The 22,065-nt window shown below is 41.3% G+C and overlaps 1 protein-coding gene across 5 annotated transcripts in view; it reads right to left on the bottom strand.

The window, feature by feature from the left end:
• Positions 1-22,065, bottom strand: part of LOC139475973 (adhesion G protein-coupled receptor L3-like) — a 61,576-nt gene extending 39,511 nt beyond the window's left edge. For 2 of the 5 annotated variants that reach the window (XM_071259195.1, XM_071259189.1), the window contains exon 1: positions 21,953-22,058. The gene's annotated coding sequence lies outside the window, so the exon portion shown is untranslated. Of the gene's footprint in view, positions 1-3,518; positions 3,586-15,002; positions 15,063-21,952 lie in introns of those variants that run through there. The other 3 variants (XM_071259191.1, XM_071259193.1, XM_071259190.1) reach the window with 3 other exon arrangements.

Below are 22,065 nucleotides of genomic sequence, written 5' to 3' on the forward strand. Positions count from 1 at the left end.
CATGAAGAATTCAAGCTCCTGAAAAGTTCAAGTCCCTAATGAATTCAAGCTCCTGAAGAAATCATGCCCCTGAAGAATTCAAGCTCCTGAAGAATTCAAGACCCTGAAGAATTCACGTCCCTGAAGATTTCAAGTCCCTGAAGAATTCAAGCTCCTGAAAGGTTCAAGTCCCTTGAAAATTCAAGCTCCTGAAGAATTCAAGTCCCTGAAGATTTCAAGTCCCTGAAGAATTCAAGCTCCTGAAAAGTTCAAGTCCCTGGAGAATTCAAGCCTCTGAAGAATTCAAGCCCCTGGAGAATTCAAGCCACTGAAGAAATCAAGAACCTTAAGAATTCACGTCCCTGAAGATTTCAAGTCCCTGAAGAATTCAAGCCCCTGAAGATTCAAGCCCCTGAAGAAATCAAGACCCTGAAGAATTCACGTCCCTGAAGAATTCAAGTCCCTGAAGAATTCAAGCTCCTGAAAAGTTCAAGTCCCTTGAAAAATCAAGCTCCTGAAGAATTCACGTCCCTGAAGATTTCAAGTCCCTGAAGAATTTAAGCTCCTGAAAAGTTCAAGTCCCTGAAGAATTCAAGCTCCTGAAAAGTTCAAGTCCTTGGAGAATTCAAGCCCCTGAACAATTCACGTCCCTGAAGAATTTAAGCTCCTGAAAAGTTCAAGTCCCTAATGAATTCACGTCCCTGAAGAATTCAAGTCCATGATGAATTCAAGTCCCTGAAGAATTCAAGCTCCTGAAAAGTTCAAGTTCCTTGAAACTTCAAGCTCCTGAAGAATTCAAGTCCCTGAAGAATTCAAGCTCCTGAAAAGTTCAAGTCCCTGGAGAATTCAAGCCTCTGAAGAATTCAAGCCCCTGGAGAATTCAAGCCACTGAAGAAATCAAGAACCTTAAGAATTCACGTCCCTGAAGATTTCAAGTCCCTGAAGAATTCAAGCCCCTGAAGATTCAAGCCCCTGAAGAAATCAAGACCCTGAAGAATTCACGTCCCTGAAGAATTCAAGTCCCTGAAGAATTCAAGCTCCTGAAAAGTTCAAGTCCCTTGAAAAATCAAGCTCCTGAAGAATTCACGTCCCTGAAGATTTCAAGTCCCTGAAGAATTTAAGCTCCTGAAAAGTTCAAGTCCCTGAAGAATTCAAGCTCCTGAAAAGTTCAAGTCCTTGGAGAATTCAAGCCCCTGAACAATTCACGTCCCTGAAGAATTTAAGCTCCTGAAAAGTTCAAGTCCCTAATGAATTCAAGCCCCTGAAGAAATCATGCCCCTGAAGAATTCAAGCTCCTGAAGAAATGAAGACCCTGAAGAATTCACGTCCCTGAAGAATTCAAGTCCATGATGAATTCAAGTCCCTGAAGAATTCAAGCTCCTGAAAAGTTCAAGTTCCTTGAAACTTCAAGCTCCTGAAGAATTCAAGTCCCTGAAGAATTCAAGCTCCTGAAAAGTTCAAGTCCCTGGAGAATTCAAGCTCCTGAAGAATTCAAGCCCCTGGATAATTCAAGCCCCTGAAGAAATCAAGACCCTGAAGAATTCAAGTCCCTGAAGATTCAAGTCCCTGAAGAATTCAAGCTCCTGAAAAGTTCAAGTCCCTGGAGAATTCAAGCCCCTGAAGAATTCACGTCCCTGAAGATTTCAAGCACCTGAAGAAATCAAGACCCTGAAGAATTCACGTCCCTGAAGATTTCAAGTCCCTGAAGAATTCAAGCTCCTGAAAAGTTCAAGTCCCTGGAGAAATCAAGACCCTGAAGAATTCAAGTCCCTGAAGATTTCAAGTCCATGAAGAATTCAAGCTCCTGAAGAATTCAAGCACCTGAAGAAATCAAGACCCTGAAGAATTCACGTCCCTGAAGATTTCAAGTCCCTGAAGAATTCAAGCCCCTGAAGAATTCAAGTCCCTGAAGAATTCAAGCTCCTGAAAAGTTCAAGTCCCTTGAGAATTCAAGCTCCTGAAGAATTCAAGTCCATGAAGAATTCAAGCTCCTGAAAAGTTCAAGTCCCTGAAGAAATCAAGCTCCTGAAGAATTCACGTCCCTGAAGATTTCAAGTCCCTGAAGAATTCAAGCTCCTGAAAAGTTCAAGTCCCTGAAGAATTCAAGCTCCTGAAAAGTTCAAGTCCTTGGAGAATTCAAGCCCCTGAACAATTCACGTCCCTGAAGATTTCAAGTCCCTGAAGAATTCAAGCTCCTGAAAAGTTCAAGTCCCTAATGAATTCAAGCCCCTGAAGAAATCATGCCCCTGAAGAATTCAAGCTCCTGAAGAAATCAAGTCCCTGGAGAATTCAAGCCCCTGAAGGATTCAAGTCCCTGAAGGATTCAAGCTCCTGAAAAGTTCAAGTCCCTGGAGAATTCAAGCCCCTGAAGAATTCAAGTCCCTGAAGGATTCAAGCTCCTGAAAAGTTCAAGTCCCTTGAAAATTCAAGCTCCTGAAGAATTCAAGTCCCTGAAGGATTCAAGCTCCTGAAAAGTTCAAGTCCCTGGAGAATTCAAGCCCCTGAAGAAATCAAGACCCTGAAGAATTCAAGTCCCTGAAGATTCAAGTCCCTGAAGAATTCAAGCTCCTGAAAAGTTCAAGTCCCTGGAGAATTCAAGCCCCTGAAGAATTCACGTCCCTGAAGATTTCAAGTCCCTGAAGAATTCAAGCTCCTGAAGAATTCAAGCACCTGAAGAAATCAAGACCCTGAAGAATTCACGTCCCTGAAGAATTCAAGCTCCTGAAGAATTCAAGTCCCTTGAAAATTCAAGCTCCTGAAGAATTCAAGTCCATGAAGAATTCAAGCTCCTGAAAAGTTCAAGTCCTTAAAGAATTCAAGCTCCTGGAGAATTCATGCCTCTGAAGAATTCAAGTACCTGAAGAATTCAAGTCCCTGAAGAATTCAAGCCCCTGACAATGAGCGAGCTTCTTGAAGAGAACGTGCCTGGGAGATCTCTCAGATCAAGCTGCCAGTCCGTACTCTCTGTGCCTAGTGTTAGAACGGCGACTTTTGGAGGTCGGAGTTTCGCCAAAGTTGCCCCTGGGCTATGGAATAGGCTGCCATTGGATATGAGGAACATTGACAGTCCTACTTTGCTCCGATCAAGACTCAAAACCTATCTTTTCATCAAATCTTTCTTGGAGTATTGAGGCTTTGTGTTTTCCTAGCTGTGTAATGTCTCTTTTTTGTGTAGACTCAAATGAAGCGCTTTTGAGCAGTTCTTCGAACTGAATACCAGCGCTATATAAATCTGTAGTTATTATTATTATCATTAATGAGTGTATCTTTGTGATTCTGGTTTAACACCACACTCAGCAATAATCAAGCCATACGACGGTGACCTGTATCTAACGACCAGATCAAATTAAACATGCCTCGTATGACATGGATGGTTGGTTGGGGACCTAGCCTAACCTGGAATCCCCGCGGGAGATCACAACACGCACAAATCTTCCTCAACGGACATGTACACCTGAACATGGTGATAGAAATCAATCCCCTAACAGTTACCACAACTAAAATTGTATGGTGAAAAACAAATACGGAGTTTTGCTTACATATTATCTTCAAAGACAGCAAGTATTGTCACACTCCGGCGTACTCTCAAGCACCCATTCAGTCAGCAATCAGCCAGACTATGAAGTGAAGGGCATTTCACTTCACTAGTTAATGCTTCGGCATGAACTCAGGAAGTAAGACGGTGACAGTTTCAATTACCGGAAACACTGTAACCTCACTATGACAAAACAGATCACACGATATATGCCCAGTGAAATGTATTTGAGCTGACTACTTTGTGTTATATCGTTCTGTATCCTGCTACGGGCAAGTCGACGGAGCTAGGAACTAAACAAGTCGAATTCTGTCTGTACTCGGATTCGGGGTCAGAATAGACCTTGATGGGATTCTGGGACAGAATAGGCGTTGATGGGATTCTGGGTCAGAATAGGCCTTGGTGGGATTTTGTGTCCAAATAGGTCTTGATGGGCTCTTGGCTCAGAATAGGCCTTGATGGGATCCTGGGTCATAATAAGCCTTGATAGGATTCAGAGTCAAAATAGGTCTTGATGGGATTCTGGCTCGGAATAGGCCTTGATAGGATTCTGAGTCAGAATAGGCCTTGACGGAATGATTCTGAGTCAAAATAGGCCTTGATTGGATCCTGGGTCAGAATTGGCCTTGATGGCATTATGAGTCAAAAATAGGCCTTGGTGGGATTCTGGGTCAGAATAGGCTTTGATGGTATTCTGACTCAGAATATGCATTGGTGGTATTCTGAGTCAGAATAGGCCTTAATGGGATCATGTGTAAGAATATGCCTTGATGGGATCCTGGGTTAGAATAGGCTTTGATGGTATTCAGGGTCAGAATAGGCTTTGATGTTATCCTGGGTCAGAATAGGTCTTGATGGGATTCTGAGTCAGATTAGGCCTTGATTGGATCCTGGGTCAGAACAGGCCTTAATGGGATCCTGGGTCAGAATAGGCCTTGATGGGATTCATGGTCAGAATAGGCCTTGATGGGATCCTGGGTCAGAATAGGCCTTGATAGGATCCTGGGTCAGAATAGGCCTTGATGGCATTCTGAGTCAGAATAGGCCTTGAAGGCATTCTGTGTCAGAATAGGCTTTGATGGGATCCTGGGTCAGACGTTCTAACAGTTATCACAGGAGAAGGACAAGGCATCAAGGACCACAGACGATCCAACAGTTTCCACGGGAGTACAAGGCCATCAAGAACCACAGACGCTACAACAGTTATCACAGGAGTAGGACAAGGCCATCATGGACAACATACGCTCCAACAGTTTCCACGGGAGTACAAGGCCATCAAGAACCACAGACGCCACAACAGTTATCACAGGAGTAGGAGAAAGCCATCAAGAACCACAGACGCTCCAACAGTTATCACAGGAGTACAAGGCCATCATGAACCACAGACGCTCCAACAGTTATCACAGGAGTACAAGGCCATCATGAACCACAGTTTTCACACGCACTACAGTCCGACTAAATTCATAGGCAGGAGTACTTGACGAGGCAGTACTTGATAGTCCTTGACGGTAATGGTAGACACGGGAGATATTAATTTCTCATTACGTTGACCTTTGTGATTTGCCTTGTATTGTCTTCATATTGGACACTTGATGTTCTGTTTGCAGTATATTATCACCCACCAAGTGTGCAGATGTGCTGTGAATATGTCTTACTTCCGACACAAACATTCCGACTATGCGTTTTCTTTATTATATAATTAGGAGACTCTAATTATATTCTAATAGGATTTGTTCCATGACATTCACGGTTAGGTTAGGAAGATCTGTTGATAAATTTAACATTTCTCCTCATGCAGTCCGATGCTTGACGCGTATTATTTGTATACAAATCAGTGACTTTCAATGTTTGAGAGGGCCGCCTCACACCATTCTTATCAAACTGTCTAAAGTGATTAGTTTAATAAGGGTCTAATATGAATATTAGACTACCCTGGGGAGCCCCCAAGTCTCAGCGACCAGATCAAAGTGTAAACATGCTACTTGAGGCAATAACATGACCAATTAAATGACGGCTAATGCGGTACAAATACAGGTATAAGCCCCGCATGTCTTTACTTTACTTTAGGTCTTCTAGCCTTTGGGTATCGTTCGATGACGTCCTTTTAGCAGTGCACTTCAATGTTCCGGCGCGTATCACAGATCCTGTAATATGACTGCCCAGTTTGAAAATAGCCAACTGTATGACAAGACAAGAACCACAGACACTCCAACAGTTTCCACGGGAGTACGACAAGGCCATCACGAACCACAGACGCTCCAACAGTTATCACAGGAGTAAAAGGCCATCAAGAACCACAGACGCTACAACAGTTATCACAGGAGTAAAAGGCCATCAAGAACCACATACGCTACAACAGTTATCACATATTGATGTCTTTAAATTACGCTTCGGTTTGGGGGAAGAAACAGATGCAGTAGATTTGTTTGTTTATTTGTTGTTTAACGCCATACTCAGCAATATTCCAGCTATATGACGGCGATCAAAAATAATCGAGTCTGGACCAGACGATCCAATGATTGGTATCATGAGCATCGATCCACGCAATTGCGATACGATGACCTGCATCAACCAAGTCAGCGAGCCTGATCACATGATCCCGTTAGTCACCTTGTACGACAAGCATGGGTTTCTGAAGTCCTATTCCACCCCGGATCTTCACGTCAGATACAGCAGAAAGAGTAACAATAGTTTCATCTGGGTGAAACAAACCCTCACGATTGTGTGGTGTCATGAAAACAGAAAAATGGATTTCTGAGATAATGTTTGATATTGTGTCACATCAATTGAGCAAATCTTGAGCGTCAGACTGAGCCATATCATGGCGAGTCTGTAAAAGACCCGTGACTGATAATAATGAGCAACAGATATACTCCGCCGGAGTACGATCACACAAACTACAAAGTCACCGAGCCTGACCTACCGATCTAATTTGCGGCTTCTTACGACAAGCACAAGTTGCTTGGGAATAATAGGGAAGATCGGTTAGATATCAAATCAGTATTTTAATGGATTCAAACCACCCACGAAACGAGGAACCATATCATATCAGTGTCTTTTAACTAGTTTTGTTTTTCGCGCTGACAAACCAAGAATCTGGGATTCGAACCCAGGACTAAATGAGGAACGATGCCAGTTGCTCAGAATGGACTTCTTCTGTGAGGAGGTTTGAACAGCAACTTTTCGAAATCATGAACGAGTGATTCCGGGCTTTATGACGCTTGAAAGTCTTAATGTAAATTTAATGTAACCTTAATGTAAACTTAATGTAAACTTGATGTAAACTTGATGAAAACTTGATGTAAACGTAATGTAGACTTAATGTAACCTTGATGTAAACTTGATGGAAACTTGTAAGGGGAAACCCGGAAGTAAGGCTTAAATAACTGCGTAAGGACATGATACTGACAAGCAAACTTTCATACACAGTTCCAAACCACCAACTGGGATACCATGACATGCATCAACCAAGTCAGCGAGCATGACCACCCGATCCCGTTAGTCGCCTCTTACGACAAACACAGTCGCCTTTTACTGCAAGCATGGGTTGCTGAAGACCTATTCTACCCCGGATCTTCCCATCTAATGGGGATGCTTTAAGTTTTTGTCTGAAGTGGATTCATCGCACAGCTGTCCCTTATGGTTTTTCACGAGGCTGTATTCTTGAAATGACCAAATCACTGCCAGACTACTTCCACATTCCCTGGGGTTTCCGCAAGCAAGCTCAGACGTTCATATAGTTTGCCCCTCACTCCTCGAAGGTAAAAACTCCAATCAACTCACACGAAGAGGAAGTAAGCGACGACTTTCATGCACTGTTTGGCCCCCATTCGTATAAGGTTCATTCTTCAATGAACTCACACAAAGAGGAAGTCGCGCTTTGAATAACCTTTTTTTTTTTATTTTACTACAGGGCGACAATGCGACAACACCTCAATTTTCGAGGTCTCGTTGTCGCACTGTCACCCCATAATAAAGAGTGAAAAAGGGGGTTCAGTTCAGATAATGTTACAGTTAGGAAGCCGTGACCAACTTAGTAGTAGTTCTACCTGATACGTCTTGAACAGAAAACTCAAGTCCGTCCGCGGGTCCGTAGCGTTTTAATTTGATGTCTACTCTGTAGGTGCTTAATGCTCATGCAACTCCCAGTTCCAAACTGTCCCGCTCGCGCTAGTTTACATACATATGTAGCTTGTAAAAGTGTCATATTCTTAAAAAGGTAATTAAACCAGACCATGTAGTACCTCATCCATAATCCACAAGCCACTAACTAGTGCAGCGGTTGCCCGGAAGATCTTACACTTGACGATAAAGACAACGGACGAGTCCAAGCCTGACCTCGAGGCCCCAATGTGGTACAATGAACGAGTGAGGAGGGAAGGAAATGTGCCCACTGCCGAGCTCTCGACACACTGAATACTGCATGTGATATACAGTAGATTACACATGATATACTGTTTATACTGCATGTGGTACGTATTTGCGGAAAAGTTACAACTTTCAGGAAATATTGCTGAGAAGAGCGTTAAACAGCACACACACATTCTTTTCAAAATGGAGCACTGCAGTCATTTCAAATAGAACCATATATATATATATATATATATATATATATATATATATATATATATATATACATATATATATATATATATACTGAGCCAAATTAAAAACTTCACATTTTTAAAAGTAATCCCATATATGGGACGGACAACTGTCAAATGTATCAAAGAAGGTAATTTTTAATCATTAATGTCCAAAGAAGGATTTTAATTAACGGTGGCAACCATAATTTGTTCCAAGCACCTACGGTATTCGGTAATAACATCAACAGTTTAAATCATAACTCCCAAGCACGAGAATCTGATGGCACACAAGTTCAGTAGCATGTATGGCCACCATGTGCGTTGACAACTGCCATACAACGCCTCCGCATGGACCTTGTGATGCTTGTGAACACATGATTGGGAAGATGACGCCATTGTTGCTGCAAAATGGTGCCAAGATCTTGCAAATTCTGTGGTTGGTTCTAGAGAGTGCGCAGACTTCTGCCAAGAGCATCCCAGACGTGTTCGATGCGAGACCTTGACGGCCAGTCAATGACGTTGACTCCCGCATTCTGAAGGAAATTCCTTGTCAAAATTGCTTTGTGGAGTCTGGCATTGTCGTGTTGGAAGATCAAACCGGGTCCATGCGCTGCCATAAAAGGCAGAAGTTCTGGTGCCAGTACCTGGTCGCGGTAAGCAGCAGCGTTGAAGTTGCCACGGATGACAAGAAGCCTGGAACGTGCATTGCCACAGAAAGCACCCCACACCATGACACTTCCGCCTCGAAATATGTCAACTTCCTGTACACAACACTGGGCGTAACGTTCATGACGGCGCCTCCACACCCTCGCCCTACCATCAGCAAATCGAAGATTAAATCGGGATTCATCACTGAAGACGGCTTCATTCCAATTCCTCTGTGTCCATCGTAAGTGTCGCTGTGCCCACAATTGACGTTGTCGTCTGTGTAATTGAGTCAGAATCGGCACGCAGTATGGCCGTCGTGCTTGAAGGTGAGCAGTTCTCAGACGGTTTCGAACAGTTTGCGCACTCAGTCTACCCCTAAACAGTTCATTTCTGGTTGATGTAGCCGTCAAAAATCGGTTACAGAGGTGACGTAAGACAATCTGACGATCCTCTGCATGTGACGTTACACATGGTCGACCTGGCCTAGGGCGATCAGCGGTGGTACCCGTTTGCTGTAGACGCGTCTGTAAATCATAAACAGTCCGTCGACTACAACCCATCGTCCTTGCGACTTCAGCTACGGACGTTCCCGTCTGCAACATGCCGATGGCACGTTCACGTTGCACATTTGAAAGGCGTGGCATGACAAATGTCCGTAAAGACTTTTGTCTTCTTGTGTTTTTCTTTTTTTGTTAATGACTGCTAACAAGTATGGCTGAAAACACGCGCGGTATTATGGCCACGTGACCAGTTGCACGTGAAAAACCATTTTTGCCACTATAGTGCTGTGCACATGATTTTGATCGATTCACCTGCACAAAAACGGGTGTTATATGAAGACAATACGTGGCCATTACTGTTTAAATACACAATAAGGGCCCACAATGATATAGATACATATATATGTAGTACCAGCTGTGAGGTGGGATATCGGATTTTTACAAGCAGTCGAATAAGGATTACTCACTGATTAGTTTCTTGTGTTCTAGAACACAGAAACCAAACCATAGCTGCTATAATGGACGGGAGCTCCTGCGGGGGGCAAAACTGGTCTTGTTTTAGTGTGGTATGAGCTGTGACGTAGACCCAAGAGAATAAATAAAAAAAGGAGTCCAACTCAAGTCTAGAATGATTGGGAATAACAATAAAATCTTAGTATTTGATATTACGAAGTGCATGATCATGTACATGTTAATTGTAGTAATTTGCATACTAGTCAGTTTGATTTTAATGTATATTATAGTGTTGCGCAGCATCAATGATTACTATATGATATCCTAACTTGTCATCGATGTGTTGACATCGGACACTGGACGACAATTCGACATTCTTATTCAAACTATGAATAGCTTCATCAGTGTCAGTACCGGTGCCAGTAGACTAATACAATTTTCGTAGTATCAATATGTATCTACAAAATAAAATGCAAAGGAGGCCAGAACAATGCTTACTTTCATTGCTAGGAGTAAAGAAATCTAGACTTGCCAAATCGTTCTAGACTTGAGTTGGATTTCTTTTAGATTTATTCTCTATGGGCTGGAAGACACTAGGGCGTCAATGTCGTCCGAAGAACTGACCTGCAGGGAGAATCCCGCTAGGGCCAGCCTTGGTCAGTATAATCTGATATGTTGCTTAGTCTTGGGTTTTGGCTGTTTGTTGAATAGAACAAGGGCACACAAACAAGGACACAATGTAGAGATTAGAGCATTACCACCCGAAATGGCAATATGGGGCAGAAAAAAGTCGATGGTGTGAGAAGAAGATTTGTATTTAAGTGTCAAACATTGTACAATATAAAAATTGGTACGTAGTTCTGGTAGATATGTACAATGCCGGTCGAGTATGATCTATGAGACTCTACAGTAATGTAACCCGTAAAACATATATGGATTAAAAGAAAACACTATAAGTGAGTAAAAGGAATAAAAAGACATCAGCAGAGGCAAACCCAGTCCCCCAAACCTAAGTCTGCATGTCCTCCCGTATATCCATACTCATACCTGCAAACATGCATCCTAAACAACTTTCACAATAGTCTCACTATATCTACAGGGCGGTCGGGTAGTCTAGTGGTTAAAATGTTCGCACGTCATGCCGAAGACCCGAGTGCGATTCCCGACATTAGTACGTCTAAATCAGAACGCATTTAGAAATTCAACTGATCAGAAGGTCTCCATAACGAATATCTCAGGAATAAAGATCACAGCTTGCTATAAAATGTTCCTTAAAGTCTCTTCTTGACATGACACGTGAAGCAGATGATCAGCAGCGGGTATAACCGCCACGTGCCCGGATGACGCATTCTATCCTACGTCTCCTGCCTCCAGTCAGACGTTGGATCTGTTGATGGGTCAACAACAACCACTCCTGATGCAATGCTGCTTTCAATTGGCGTAAATCTTGTACAGTCGGATCTCTTGCCTGTATACGTCGCCCCAGAACATCCCAAACAGGGATCAAATCTAGGCTCATTGCTGGCCAGGGTAGAGTCGTTATTGCGTGTAATCCACGACTGCATGCGAACGATGAGGCATGGCGTTGTCATCCATGTACTGAGGTCGAGTAGCAAGAGGGTGGGCGTCAAAATGAGAAACGACGACTGGCCCGGAAACGTCCCGGATGTTCTGAGCCCCTGTTAAGTTGCCCCTTATGGTGACCAAATCCAACCTGCAATCATGGGAGATACACCCCCAAACCATTACCGTTCCCCCGCCGTATGCAACAGTCGGTTCAATGTTCCTGGTGCCTCCAAACTCTCGTTCTTCCATCAGTGACGTGGAGCAGAAAGCGACTTTCGTCTGACCACTGGATCTGTCTCCAAGTTCTCAGATTCCAGTTTTGTCGCGCAATATACTATGCTAAAAAACGAGCAGCTTTTTGGTGATTTCTCAACAAGAAAGACTCGTCCAGCCCTCAGTCCTGCTGCATTCAGCTGGTTTCTGACGGTTCTGGTGCTGAAACGACGATTGGGCAACCACAGCTGTTTCAGACGAGTACTTGTTAAAAAGGGTTCTCGGCGTATGAGACGAAGAAGGTCGTCACCGGAGGTCTTCCGGATCTGGGACGGTCCTGTACATCACCAATCTGAGCATGTTTCTCGATTAAACGGCTTACTACAGTGTGATAATACCCCATATTCCGACCAATGGCATTACAAGACATCCCTACGTTGTGCATGCCAATTATTTGCCATCTTGTGGCGTTTGATAATCGCCATCGTACCATGGTCACACCGAGCTTAAGATAGCAATTTTAACGTTTGGATATACTGCTTTTAGAGATACTCGAGGGTGGCATGCTGCACGGGCATAAGATGCATGGCACGTGAGTTTCGTCACGCATGACTGATTACATCATCTCGAGAAAACATAATTCTTCCTGTAAATATATCTTTCATGACAGTTACAAATATTGGGACCAAACAATAATGAAATTTAATCGGTTCCCATCGTTAGTGTCTATAAAGCCGATTATCGAGTTAACGAGACTTGACTGTATTAGGGTGTGCTTAACATTTTTCTTTTTGTATATATTCTTGGAGTAATTTTTGGGCGTTTTGAACACGAATCATTTGAGGACGGAACAGAACAGAATTTATTTAGTATATTCTGGCCATGATGCTAGCAGTACAGATGATTGGATAATATTTGAAGACGTGTCGTACTCGATCTCACATGTACATGACAGAACGGTATGTAATGAACTAACATATGCTCAACTATTGGTATAAACCTTACCATCTTAGAACGTAATATGTAATAGTAACGATGTTCATTGGATAGAATCTCAAGGGGCAGAGAAACAGAGTGAATGAGTATGGTTTTACGCCGCTTTTATCAATATTCCAGCGATATCACGGCGAGGGACACCAAAAATGGGCTTCACACATTGTACCCATGTCGGGAATCGAACCCGGGTTTTCGGCGTGACGAGCGAACGCTTTTACCACTAGGCTACCCGACCGCCCCCCAGAGAAACAGAATGTGGCCTTGTCTTGGGCTCTACAATATTTGTATGCTGTATATATTATTATAACAAACTACGGTTATATTGAATTAAAATCAGTGGACCCTTTGAGTTCGTTATGACCGTAGTTTACGGCATTTACAGCATATATACAGCACATCGCCGGGACCAAAAATATGTTCGTTATATCCGTCAGTTCGTTATAAGCGTGTTCGTTATAAACGAAGTTTACTGTTCATTGTGAAAATGAACAAGCTGCGGAGCAGGAGAGAACACATTCCTCGTGCATCACAAAAAGACGACTCACGCAGTATTTTCAGAGACTACACGGAGTTCTGGTTATAATTATCAATTACATGTCCTACGACAGAATGTTACGTGAAAGTCGACAAGTAGGGATGCGTTTTAGACACCCATAACTGGAACAATGTATCCTGTTGAGTTGATGTACACGATATATGACAAATAGATATGTTTGTATATTTTCTTATTGTATTGGTATATAGTAATGTAGGTGACAATGGTGTAAAGTGTTCACATGATAGATCCAGCTTTAGTTTGGGAAGAATGAGCTTGTATTGATAGCATTAAGTTTCGCACAAGATTGTCCTGTATGCCATACATTGTAACGACCAACACTGCTGTTTTATTAGCAGCTCAGCAGGCCAGCGGCGTGCAATGAACTTTGTTTTTATGGCAATAAATTCATAATGTCAAACCCTACATGTACCTTCTATATAAGTAACCTAACCTAAGTAATCTTTTGTCTCAGTAACCGCAAGTTCTATGAAATTATGCTATATATAGGGAGAGTTTATTCAGTATTGAAAACCTCGTGGCCAAGAGTACAATTTCTTTCATATAACATGAGTACGATAGTGGCATGCGGATGTTTCACGTAATTTCTAAATGTTGGTTGGTTGGTTTGTTGTTTCAGCAATATTCCAGCTATATGACGGCGGTCTGTAAATAATCGAGTCTAGACCAAACGATCCAGTGATTAATATCATGAGCATCGATCCACGCAATTGGGATCGATGACATGCATCAACCAAGTCAGCGAGCCTGACCACCCGATCCCGTTAGTCGCCTTTTACGACAAGCATAGTCACCTTTTACGGCAAGCATGCTGAACGTTTTTGTACTTTTAAACCATGTGCTAAACATCGAAATTTCTCCAAAACGCTTACAAGATCCTTATCAAAGCATGAGGTTAAATAGAGTTCAGTTTCCAATAGTGACTCCAGTTTTGTACAACAATGTCATCACATCTTCTCTTGAATAATTCCATAAAACAATGTTTATGTCCACAGTCCTGGGATATCCACGCATAACCAAAACCAGATTCAAACAAAAGCATTCTCACATGAGATGCCTAATTAACACTACCATCATCAGCTTGTACTTTCAGCATTTTATAACAAGCATGTGGAAGTCCATTTGAATTAATGCGTATCAATCTACACCAATATCCTATACATCGACGAAATTAAATAACACTTAGACCATAACGGCCATCTTCATCAAGAACCGCATTAGATGATGCTTTATTACTGATTGACAAATGTCTCTTAAAAAAGAACTTTGGACACTTTAAACATTTTGCCATGTATGCCTTTCTTTAAAAGCAGACATAATAACTTACTTCTATGAACGGAATCAAACGCTTTCAGGAAGTCAGTAAATGCGGCATAAAAACGATGTTTTGGTTTTCGAAGATATGTTTGCGCTAAAGACTGTGGAACAAAGATGTTGTCGCTTGTCGAATGATCGTGTCTGAAACCAGCTTGGGCTTCTGTTAAAACTTCATTTTCTTCCAAACACTGACGTAATCTACGTGGATGTAAACAATTTCCACATGACATTCAGCAGCAAAATGTCCCTGTAATTATTAAAATTAGACGTGTCTCCCTTCTTGAAAAGCGGCAATATTATTCCTACAATATATTGGGGAAAATTCCAGTATCCAAAATAGAATTAAACAAAAGATATATATATGGAACGAATTGCAAAGCATTCTTATAAAACTCCGGTGGCAAACCATCTAATAAAGTTCACACGGAAGAGAGGCAACACAACTTAACCCTTGAGTGAGAGAGAGTTCAAAGATGTTGTTAACAGTATTATATATCAGTATAAGCTTATATTGGAGAAAATAACGACGCTGTTAAGGTTTTTCCACCATTGTAAAACAGACGGTACTGGTATGGTGCTGACAAACCAAGTATAGGGCGCAAGGGCGAATAAGAGTAAAGTTTCACGATTTAGAGCATAAAAACAGACCTTACCGTTTTCCCCGAATTACAGCAATTAAATGTCCTCTATATGCGATTTACACATGACAATAAAGTGTCTACGGGAAATCCGCCACCACGATGTCATAACTGTTAATCAGTCTTGAGCAGAAACGCCTACATAGAGCGCTACCATTAGATCATTAATCGTTGTTCCTGGTGCATGGTTGTATGGAAACCTAGAAGGGTCATTGTCGCGTTGTCGAATTGTCGCCCTCACGAAAACAAGCAAAAAGTGTCAAAATTAACCGAAGCGCGACAATTATTGCACTGTCGCGCTTTGAATAGTATTTCTTATTTTACTAAAAGATGATAGTGCGACAACGCGACATTTTTCAAGGTCTAAATATGTCGCGTTGCCGCATCTAAAATGTGTTAAAAGCGTTAAATTGCGCGACAACGCGACAATGCGACATATGGAAAATGTTGGGTGTACAAAGGGTGTCAGTATGTTGTCCCGACAGTACTGTCCAGTGACAAAGAGAGTGGGAACACATGACACGTGACCAGCGACGATTGCTCCAGTTTCGACGTTGTGTACAACATTGACGTATGTTTGCAGTATGGCGATTTGTAAGGGGCGGCACAACACGAGGCCATCGAGCCCATCGAGATGAGCTGTATGTAGACGATTTTAAATCGTCTGACCAGTACAAGTACTCCAGTTGTCTGATGAAAGATTGCAGCAATTTGAATCGCCGTTTGAGCTCGATTTCGTGGAGTCTGATTTCGGATCAATCGGCCTTGTACTCTTTTCGTTGACCTGGGTACGGTCGATCGTCAACACTGTATTATGTTGGAACCTGTTCCAAATTCTGCTAATCACAGACTGTGAAACATCGAACTTATTGGCCACTGAACGCTGACTTCTACCAGTTTCCAGCATTTCCTTAGACGCTTCACGTATTGCAGACGCCGCATCGCTAGTTCATACACAAACGGTTTTCTCATACAACCTTTTAGGTACATGACAGTACAAGACGCCCATACCTTTTTTATCTAAAGTAAAAACATTACTTTTGCTTTTTATTATCTTTACTGAAGCATTTCCATAAGCTATCTTGATCTCTTTCGAATAGATTTGTAAATATATTTGATTGTGTTGTTGTTTAACGCCTCACTCAGCAATATTCCAGATATATGACGGCGGTATGTAAATAATCGAGTCTGGACCAGACATTCCAGTGATTGACATCATGAGCATCGATCCACGACGATTGGGCAACCACAGCTGTTTCAGACGAGTACTTGTAAAAAAGGGTTCTCGGCGTATGAGATGAAGAAGGTCGTCACCGGAGGTCTTCCGGATCTGGGACGGTCCTGTACATCACCAATCTGAGCATGTTTTTCCACTAAACGGCTTACGACAGTGTGATGATACCCCATATTCCGACCAATGGCCTTACAAGACATTCCTACGTTGTGCATGCCGATTATTTGCCATCTCGTGGCGTTTGACAATCACCATCGTGCCATGGTCACACCGAGCTTAAGATAGCAATTTTAACGTTTGGATATACTGCTTTTAGGGATACTCGAGGGTAGCATGCTTTAAGGGTATACCATGCATGGCACGTGAGTTTCGTCACGCATGACTGATTATATCATCTCGAGAAAACATAATTCTTCCTGTAAATATATCTTTCATGACAGTTACAAATATTGGGACCAAACAATAATGAAATTTAATCGGTTCCCATTATTAGTGTCTATAAAGCCGATTGTCGAATTAACGAGACTTGACTGTATTAGGGTGTGCTTAACATTTTTCTTTTTGTATATATTCTTGGAGTAATTTTTGGGAGTTTTGAACACGAATCATTTGAGGACGGAACAGAACAGAATATATTTAGTATATTCTGGCCATGATGCTAGCAGTACAGATGATTGGATAATATTTGAAGACGTGTCGTACTCGATCTCACATGTACATGACAGAACGGTATGTAATGAACTAACATATGCTCAACTATTGGTATAAACCTTACCATCTAAGAACGTAATATGTAATAGTAACGATGTTCATTGGATAGAATCTCAAGGGGCAGAGAAACAGAGTGAATAAGTATGGTTTTACGCCGCTTTTATCAATATTCCAGCGATATCACGGCGAGGGACACCAAAAATGGGCTTCACACATTGTACCCATGTCGGGAATCAAACCCGGGTTTTCGGCGTGACGAGCGAACGCTTTTACCATTAGGCTACCCGACCGCCCCCCAGAGAAACAGAATGTGGCCTTGTCTTGGGCTCTACAATATTTGTATGCTGTATATATTATTATAACAAACTACGGTTATATTGAATTAAAATCAGTGGACCCTTTGAGTTCGTTACAACCGTAGTTTACGGCATTTACAGCATATATACAGCACATCGCCGGGACCAAAAATATGTTCGTTATATCCGTCAGTTCGTTATAAGCGTGTTCGTTATAAACGAAGTTTACTGTTCATTGTGAAAATGAACAAGCTGCGGAGCAGGAGAGAACACATTCCTCGTGCATCACAAAAAGACGACTCACGCAGTATTTTCAGAGACTACACGGAGTTCTGGTTATAATTATCAATTACATGTCCTACGACAGACTGTTACGTGAAAGTCGACAAGTAGGGATGCGTTTTAGACACCCATAACTGGAACAATGTATCCTGTCGAGTTGATGTACACGATATATGACAAATAGATATGTTTGTATATTTTCTTATTGTATTGGTATATAGTAATGTAGGTGACAATGGTGTAAAGTGTTCACATGATAGATCCAGCTTAAGTTTGGGAAGAATGAGCTTGTATTGATAGCATTAAGTTTCGCACAAGATTTTCCTGTATGCCATACATTGTAACGCCCAACACTGCTGTTTTATTGGCAGCTCAGCAAGCCAGCGGCGTGCAATGAACTTTGTTTTTATGGCAATAAATTCATAATGTCAAACCCTACATGTACCTTCTATATAAGTAACCTAACCTAAGTAATCTTTTGTCTCAGTAACCGCAAGTTCTATGAAATTATGCTATATATAGGGAGAGTTTATTCAGTATTGAAAACCTCGTGGCCAAGAGTACAATTTCTTTCATATAACATGAGTACGATAGTGGCATGCGGATGTTTCACGTAATTTCTAAATGTTGGTTGGTTGGTTTGTTGTTTAACGCCGCACTCAGCAATATTCCAGCTATGTGACGGCAGTCTGTAGGTTATCGAGTCTAGACCAGACAATCCAGTGATTAATATCATGAGCATCGATCCACGCAATTGGGATCGATGACATGCATCAACCAAGTCAGCGAGCCTGACCACCCGATCCCGTTAGTCGCCTTTTACGACAAGCATAGTCACCTTTTACGGCAAGCATGCTGAAGACCTATTCTACCCCGGAATCTTCACTGGAAATGTCTAAATGTAAAATTACATATCTCTAAATAAAATTATATATTAAATACAGATAAACACTTCTGCTTTACGGTAATCTAGCAAATTTCTATTTAGATAAAGAGCAAAAGCTCTTAAAACATTAACATTTTTTTGAGACATCAGGGAGACAAATTTCTGTCTTGATGGACAATGATGAAAATAACGAGGAATTAATTATAAACTATGTCTGCTTTTCTCGTAATATGGGCAAACTAGTGCAAAATAATATTCATCTTCTAATTCTAATAAATCACAATTATCACAGAACATTTATTCAGATTGTATAAACTGTTTGCTAAAGCGACGTTTTTGTACTTTTAAACCATGTGCTAAACATCGAAATTTCTCCAAAACACTTACAAGATCCTTATCAAAGCATGAGGTTAAATAGAGTTCAGTTTCCAATAGTGACTCCAGTTTTGTACAACAATGTCATCACATCTTCTCTTGAATAATTCCATAAAACAATGTTTATGTCCACAGTCCTGGGATATCCACGCATAACCAAAACCAGATTCAAACAAAAGCATTCTCACATGAGATGCCTAATTAACACTACCATTATCAGCTTGTACTTTCAGCATTTTATAACAAGCATGTGGAAGTCCATTTGAATTCATGCGTATCAATCTACACCAATATCCTATACATCAACGAAATTAAATAACACTTAGACCATAACGGCCATCTTCATCAAGAACCGCATTAGATGATGCTTTATTACTGATTGACAAATGTCTCTTAAAAAAGAACTTTGGACACTTTAAACATTTTGCCATGTATGCCTTTCTTTAAAAGCAGACATAATAACTTAGTTCTATGAACGGAATCAAACGCTTTCAGGAAGTCAGTAAATGCGGCATAAAAACGATGTTTTGGTTTTCGAAGATATGTTTGCGCTAAAGACTGTGGAACAAAGATGTTGTCGCTTGTCGAATGATCGTGTCTGAAACCAGCTTGGGCTTCTGTTAAAACTTCATTTTCTTCCAAACACTCACGTAATCTACGTGGATGTAAAAAATTTCCCCATGACATTCAGCAGCAAAGTGTCCCTGTAATTATTAGGATTAGACGTGTCTCCCTTCTTGAAAAGCGGCAATATTATTCCCACATTCAATAAATTCGGGAAAATTCCAGTATCCAAAATAGAATTAAACAAAAGATATATATATGGAACGAATTGCAAAGCATTCTTATAAAACTCCGGTGGCAAACCATCTAATAAAGTACACACGGAAGAGAGGCAACACAACTTAACCCTTGAGTGAGAGAGAGTTCAAAGCTGTTGTTAACAGTATTATATATCAGTATAAGCTTATATTGGAGAAAATAACGACGCTGTTAAGGTTTTTCCACCGTGGTAAAACAGACGGTACTGGTATGGTGCTGACAAACCAAGTATAGGGCGCAAGGGCGAATAAGAGTAAAGTTTCACGATTTAGAGCATAAAAACAGACCTTACCGTTTTCCCCGAATTACAGCAATTAAATGTCCTCTATATGCGATTTACACATGACAATAAAGTGTCTACGGGAAATCCGCCACCACGATGTCATAACTGGTAATCAGTCTTGAGCAGAAACGCCTACATAGAGCGCTACCATTAGATCATTAATTGTTGTTCCTGGTGCATGGTTGTATGGAAACCTAGAAGGGTCATTGTCGCGTTGTCGAATTGTCGCCCTCACGAAAACAAGCAAAAAGTGTCAAAATTAACCGAAGCGCGACAATTATCGCACTGTCGCGCTTTGAATAGTATTTCTTATTTTACTAAAAGATGATAGTGCGACAACGCGACATTTTTCAAGGTCTAAATATGTCGCGTTGCCGCATCTAAAATGTGTTAAAAGGGCGTTAAATTGCACGACAACGCGACAATGCGACATATGGAAAATGTTGGGTGTACAAAGGGTGTCAGTATGTTGTCCCGACAGTACTGTCCAGTGACAAAGAGAGTGGGAACACATGACACGTGACCAGCGACGATTGCTCCAGTTTCGACGTTGTGTACAACATTGACGTATGTTGGCAGTGTGGCGATTTGTAAGGGGCGGCACAACACGAGGCCATCGAGCCCATCGAGATGAGCTGTATGTAGACGATTTTAAATCGTCTGACCAGTACTAGTACTCCAGTTGTCTGATGAAAGATTGCAGCAATTTGAATCGCCGTTTGAGCTCGATTTCGTGGAGTCTGATTTCGGATCAATCGGCCTTGTACTCTTTTCGTTGACCTGGGTACGGTCGATCGTCAACACTGTATTATGTTGGAACCTGTTCCAAATTCTGCTAATCACAGACTGTGAAACATCGAACTTATTGGCCACTGAACGCTGACTTCTCCCAGTTTCCAGCATTTCCTTAGACGCTTCACGTATTGCAGACGCCGCATCGCTAGTTCATACACAAACAGTTTATGAAATAACTCACAACTGTATGATAAGCAGAATTAATAAGCTTGATAGAAATAATGGTCCACAGAGATTTGTGTACCTCCCTCGAAAGTGTCAAAATCAGGAATGACACCCCACACACGTGTGTGGCGCCACGGAGCGAGACACGTGGAAACTATAGGATGTGTTTTGGTGTTACGTTCTAGAGATAAACATGTTCTTGCATAGGATGTTTCACCCATAAGTCAACACTTACCTTTATTCTAATACTTGGTATTAACATATTTCACACACCCTACTTTTTAGTAAATGTTAGAGCGAGAGTTTTCGTTTACAAATTTCGAGATAATTCGTTTGAATATGATTTATCATTACCCTTGGATCATACTAAACGTCACTTTTGAATGCTTATAGAGGAATCGTTTTTTTTCATACAACCTTTTAGGTACATGACAGTACCAGACGCCCATACCTTTTTTATCTAAAGTAAAAACATTACTTTTGCTTTTTATTATCTTTACTGAAGCATTTCCATAAGCTATCTTGATCTCTTTCGAATAGATTTGTAAATATATTTGATTGTATTGTTGTTTAACGCCTCACTCAGCAATATTCCAGATATATGACGGCGGTATGTAAATAATCGAGTCTGGACCAGACATTCCAGTGATTGACATCATGAGCATCGATCCACGCAATTGAGATACGATGACATGCATCAACCAAGTCAGCGAGCCTGACCACCCAATCCCGTTAGTCGCCTCCTACGACAAGCATAGTCGCCATTTACTGCAAGTATGGGTTGCTGAAGGCCTATTCTACCCAGCAAATGGACTATAACACAATATCATTTAATGGGAATTCAAAAGGTTCTTGAATATTTTTTTTTAAATCAGTGATTGGTTAATATCAGTACTTCAATATGTTTCCAATTCTTGGTATATCATCAAATGAATATAGTTTTAGAACGCCTAGTCTAGTTATAGCACAATTGAAAGGATGTCGCAGTCAAGCGAGCCACAATCCTAAATGTAAAGAAACTAGTTTTTCATTTGAATCTTTCACCCAGCATGGCCCTACAAGTAAGAACATAAATTTAGACAACAGTTCTATTATTCGTATACACTACCAACTCACCTTGCCTCACCGCCCAGTCAATTTAGCAGCATCGTACAGTATTGGTTGTATATACTCACCGAACAACATGCCTTGGTTACATTATTAAAGTATTATCCTATCATACACATACG

Source organism: Haliotis cracherodii, unplaced genomic scaffold (assembly GCF_022045235.1).
Source record: "Haliotis cracherodii isolate W230 unplaced genomic scaffold, xgHalCrac1.p SCAF_3, whole genome shotgun sequence".
Taxonomy (NCBI): Eukaryota; Metazoa; Mollusca; class Gastropoda; order Lepetellida; family Haliotidae; genus Haliotis; species Haliotis cracherodii.